The 5,547-nt window shown below is 34.1% G+C and overlaps 1 long non-coding RNA gene across 1 annotated transcript; it reads right to left on the bottom strand.

Annotated features, from left to right (window-relative positions):
• Window positions 1–343: 343 nt before the first annotated feature.
• LOC147406156 (uncharacterized) lies at window positions 344–4,880 on the bottom strand. Its single transcript, XR_015175770.1, has 3 exons — window positions 4,290–4,880; window positions 1,834–1,957; window positions 344–865 (listed from the first exon to the last, which is right to left on the bottom strand). It is a non-coding gene; the product is annotated as an uncharacterized LOC147406156 (long non-coding RNA).
• Window positions 4,881–5,547: the final 667 nt, after the last annotated feature.

Here is a 5,547-nt window from a genome sequence, read left to right as displayed (position 1 = left end):
ACCAATCCGCATCATCCTGCATTAAAGAGAATGTCTCAATATGTTCGAACAAATTATCTAAAACATAAACTGAGGGCACACAATGAGAATTCTGCACAATTTTCTTGGCCGTATCATATAGAACTCTTCCATACCTTCAATAAGCCCCCTTTAATCATAATCTTTTGTCGGTCAGGGGAAACCCCCGTTAGATCATACAGCCTGCATTTAAAAACAAAAGGGGGATTGGCTCTACGTCATAATGCGCCAAAAACGACTGCCGCTACAGTCGCAGAAGGGGTCGTTTTAAAAAGAGTGGTTTTTTAATTGCGATAGCCCAAAACAGTCGGAAAATACGACAGTTAAAACTATTTGTGACAGTCAGAAAAAATGACTGTTTTTGACAGTCGGAAAAGTGACAGTTAAAACAACTGTCTTTGATAGTCGTTTATTTACAAATGCAATACATCATATACAACAATCACTGACTGTCGTTTTTTATTATTATTTATAAATAAAAATAAAAATTCAATAGCTAAAAAGTGCAAATTGAGGTTGTATCATCGTTTCTATTATCCATTTCAATGTAATAATTTTTTTATTAAAAAGAATATGTGAGATCCAATTGAAGACCCAACAATGTAACAACAAATTAATGGGCACATTGCTGATCTGACAATTCTCTGGCTGCTCCAGACTCAGCAATCCTCCTCCAAATGTGTGCATGTATAACTGAATGCTTCAGATGTCAAAAACAGGCCAACTGAACTACTTGCATCATCAGACATGTTCTCTTCAGTGCTTGTTCTACTTCAGCTAAAGCTCTTTAAATTTCCTTCCAGATCATAATCATCATCTTGAGAATCATCAGGAACCATAGTTGCTTCTTTGAAAATATAATTAATTTTATAATTAATACAACAGTAAAAAATAAGGACACATAATGGGAAGAGGTGCAAGTAAAGATTGATGGTAAGGAAATGCACAACAGAATATAAGTAAGTGGAAATACTAAGCAGGACAAAATCAGAAATGTGCAGATCTGAGATAATCTAAGTAGCCCAAAGAGGGGATAAAATGACTTAATTAAGATAACTTGGGCATGCACGACAGAAACACTTGTTTTTTTTTTGCTAAGTAGGAAATTTTATAGAAAAATTAGTGTACAAGCTGGGAATCTAATGATTGGTTGACCCATTAGATTCTCTAAGAAAGTCCTTGAGATCGAACTAAAAGCTTTATCAGGACTAATCTTAAAAGTAAGTGAGACAATAACATCTTAAACCAATTATGCCATTACTGAGAAAGAGCGCTTTAGTGCAAGTTGAAGGCCCTAAAAAGGATGATAGAAAGATGAAAAGGGGATAAACACACTAGAATTAACATAATACATGAGTTTATACTAAGTTGAATAGAGGAAAACATTTGTTTTGCGGATAGATAATTTTTGCGATGTGGCTTTGATGATGAACAAGTGACACTCTCTCTCAACAAAGTGATTTAAATGGAGGATTAGGATTCTTGTCACCAACCCAAATAGTTGAAGGGCACTTGATGAAAAATAGAGCAGAAAAAATAAACAACAAGTTATTGAATGTGTTTACTGTAACTCACACCTGCCATATACTGTTTGCAAAACCAACCTTGATCTCCAGGAGGAACTGAATTATCATCCATTCACTAAAAAGTAAGTTTCATCAAGCAAGAATAGCAAATCTGAAGTACCAGAGTGACATAATTTAAGGGCATCACATACATCATGATGTTGAACACGAGAATTTAATAGGCCAATAATAGACCCAATCCCTAACAACTGCACCTGAGAAGCTAGCTGAATTGAGAAGAATCACTTACAATTTTCAGTAGCTAATGGAGGTTCCAGACATTTCTGGTGGAAAACACAATTGCAAGTCCCGTCACACAGTATAATGTCAGTTTTTGGAAAAGCATCTCGTAGCTTGCATTTTGCGCAGAAAATCTAAACATAAAACAAAAAGTTGTGAATATTCAACTCTATATATAAAAAAAGGCAGGAATTTAGTAGTTCTATATTCTAAAGTTGTACAAGGGAGTAGTTTGAGAAGTCGTATCTAAAGCTGGAAGACACCACATCCAGAACTACAGACTCAGTAAGTGAACTGACAAATCCCACTTAAAAGAGTTAGATACCAGCCTTTAAAACATTTCTGTTTTGAGGCAAGAAAGGAATCCATATTAAGAAAAGATACTCCATTGAGGGACGTAATGAGAACAAGATAAGAGATCAAAAGTGTTTGAAAGAACAAAAAGAAAAAAAGAAAATTGAATTTGACTCAATCAAAAGTGTTTGTAAGTGTTATTAGTAAGCTAATTGAAAATTTTCAATATGAGCTAAGTTAACTCATTGTTAAGTCAATGCCACCAACAAACCAACTTCACTAAAAGAGAAAGATGCGTCTTGGTACATTGTGACACTTGCTATGCTATTTCTCTTTTAAATTGCAATGTTAATTGTTGCTGCATAAATTACAATCAATGGTACGCTAAGTAAATATTTTTAATTTTATTCCTTTAATTGCCAAGATTGTAAACTCTACTAACCAGGCCTCACAACCCTTTCGAGGTCCCTACTACTTTTGACCATTGTGTATTGCATTAATGAATCACTACTCAAAAAAAAAAAAAAACTTTAGACATCACCCTATTTATTTTAATAGACATTACTTGCAATCACCAATTGGTTTCATATCCAAAGGAAATCATGAGACTGGTATGTTTCTAGACATGATAAAGGCTGACCTCACTTTTCTAGAAACAGGATTATAGGAAAAAATAGTTTCTACCTGAAAATTTTGGACTTTTAATATTTTTTTATATCCCTAATTTGTATTTAATCCTTAATTCTTCCTTGCATCTTAATTTTCAGAGTGGAATTTAGTTGACTCTCAACTCCCAATGTAGAGAGAATGAAGTTCTTAATGATGATTTTCTGACTATCTTCAGCCAAAATCAATCCACAAATTTTGACAATTGTACTCCTCAGCAAGTTGAAAACTCTATTGCTCGTAAGTGTTTGAATGATGACAGTATTCCAATTGAACCACACCAAGAAGATTAACTTAGATATTTCAATGTGCAATTAAACAAAAAACATAGAAAATGTGCAATATCTAATTGGAAATGTTACTAAATTAACAATTCTTTCTTTGAACACTTGGCATACAATATTTAAAAAAAAATTGTACTTCTCCTCTTATCTTTTCTCTGAATAGAGGTTGTCTAGTAAACTATATAAATGTTGTGTGAGGAATGCATACATTTTCTTGAGATAGTAGAGGCCATTAGAAGCTTGGGTCTGACTATCTTAAAAGATGTAACCGAAGTCATGCACTAGTTTGTGGAGTGTCAAAATCCAATACATGGGTGCTTCACCCTTTCATAGAAATACATGCAACATCAAGTTTTGTAATAGTAGTTAACTTTTGGAAGTAGGCTTCTCTCGTTATGTTGACTTCTTGAAAAGGTTCCTTAAAACCACTTTAGATTCATTTCATTATGGGGCAGTTATGTTATGTCATTAGAGCCTAATGAGGAGTTGATTCTTAAGTGTAGCTTTGGATCATGGGTTATTAGATGATTTTCGTATGAGAAATGTGTTATAGTTATCTTTTGGTCCAATAAAATTAAGAATACTGGCTTGATGCACCAATGTTATTCAATATAAGGGACTAGCATCCATTGATAAAGGAAGAAATCTGTAAATACCAAGTGTTTAGCGATGTATTCTGTTTTGGTTGCTTGAAAATCACTATTATAGTTGTTAAATTAAGAATAGCTTAATTACAGATGATAGAGTTGATTTGATGCAAGTAGGTTGGGACCACCTTAGACTGTTTATTGGGTTCAACAGAAAAAATTGATTAATTATTTATCAATAAGGATAGTTTTTTTTTTTTTATTCAAATTTATCTTCCATTTTATTTCATCCCAAATCACTTAAATATGATTCAAAGTTAAAACAAAACCACGGGTGTGACCAATTCAAGAAAATCCACAAAAATGGAAGAAAAAGATACAAACAGATAGATCATATTAATTATGGAGATGTTCTGCTATGAAATTTCAAAGCATAGCATACGTGTAATGGATTTGATTCTCTTAGGAATTTTTACAAACAGTTGGTGCACATTAATTTGAAGGAAAGACAATATGAAGGAAAACCTTCAAAATCAGACAAGAATAATCTAAAATGTTGAATGCAAACCTCAAAGCATTTGAAATCCTAAATTAATTAAGGAAAATCTTAGATTCAATCAAAAACTTTAACATACCTGAAGATTCGATCATAAACAAAGCAAAGGGAGGGAGATCGAACAAAGCCCTAAAACTTGCAAATTAAAATCTGATTGCGTCTTCAAAATCACAGATTCTGTGAGTGAGAGATCGAGCGAAGATCTTTCGATCAATTTCTTTCCAAAAACAAATCCTATCAATTTACTTTCCAAAATTAAAAAAAATTGATCGATTCTGAGTAAGAGAGAATCGAGTGAGAGAGAGAGAGAGAGAAACACTTGATTAAGACTTAGAGAGTTGATTTGAGAAGAGAGATCCGAGAGAGAGAAAGAAAGAGAGAGAGAAGAGAGAGAGCGAAAGAGAAGAGCAGTGGAGTGAGAGGAGAGACAGAGATGAGTAGAGAGTGGGAGTGAGAAAAGAGAGCTCGATAATAACGGAAGTCGAGCTTTTGTCTGAAAATTTTTGTTAGAATGACTATCGGCACCCCAACTTTTACTTATTACATGAAACGACGTTTAAACGACAGCTTCTAGTAGTCGTTTTTAGTGCATTTCTACCATCGCAATAACCGCAATATGATGTAGTGTCATGTCAATTTTAACATCTGGAAACAGCTCCTTCAAATTATCTAAGTCATTGCTACTTTTGTACTCAGATCGGTTTTATGGAGTAGTTGATTGGTTAACATGGTATCTCAGCGCTAGGTTTGTATAGGTCACAAGTTTGATTCTTTCCACCCTTATGGGTGAAGAGGGGTGTTGAGTGTATATTTTCCTCCAATATAGGGTGTGTCATACCCTAATTAAGCCCGTGATCCTCTTATATTCATAGTTCTCCCCTGGTCTAAATGAAAGAATGCACACGCTATAAAAGCAATATGGCGGTTGGATTTATTTGTGGAATGTAGTTAAAAGATTAATGGGATACATGCCATGTTCACTCGGTCCTTGGAATAGAATCGTCCCTGTTGAGGTGTCCTTCACAATGAAACAAGTATGTGTAAATATAAAATGACAATTGTTATCTGTGGCAAATTTCTGAACAAAACTTAAGTTTGCCTTGTATGCGACTTAATAGAGAAGAAGACTTACTCCCTAACAAGGAAAATAGATGTATTCTTTTTAATTGGGTACCCATTTAGCATATAAATGTGCCGGGTAGACTAGGTTTCAAGCTTGGCCAGTATACCAGGGCTGTCAATGGATCGGATTAGACTTGGAATCCAACCCATTCCAGTCTGATAAGTTTGGATCTAGTTCAAGGATTTTTGTTCCAATAAGGATCCAATTTCATAAT

This window comes from Akebia trifoliata, chromosome 3 (genome assembly GCF_017979445.1).
Source record: "Akebia trifoliata isolate Shusen 1 chromosome 3, ASM1797944v1, whole genome shotgun sequence".
Lineage (NCBI taxonomy): Eukaryota > Viridiplantae > Streptophyta > Magnoliopsida > Ranunculales > Lardizabalaceae > Akebia > Akebia trifoliata.
This window is presented reverse-complemented; position numbering and strand designations above follow the sequence as displayed.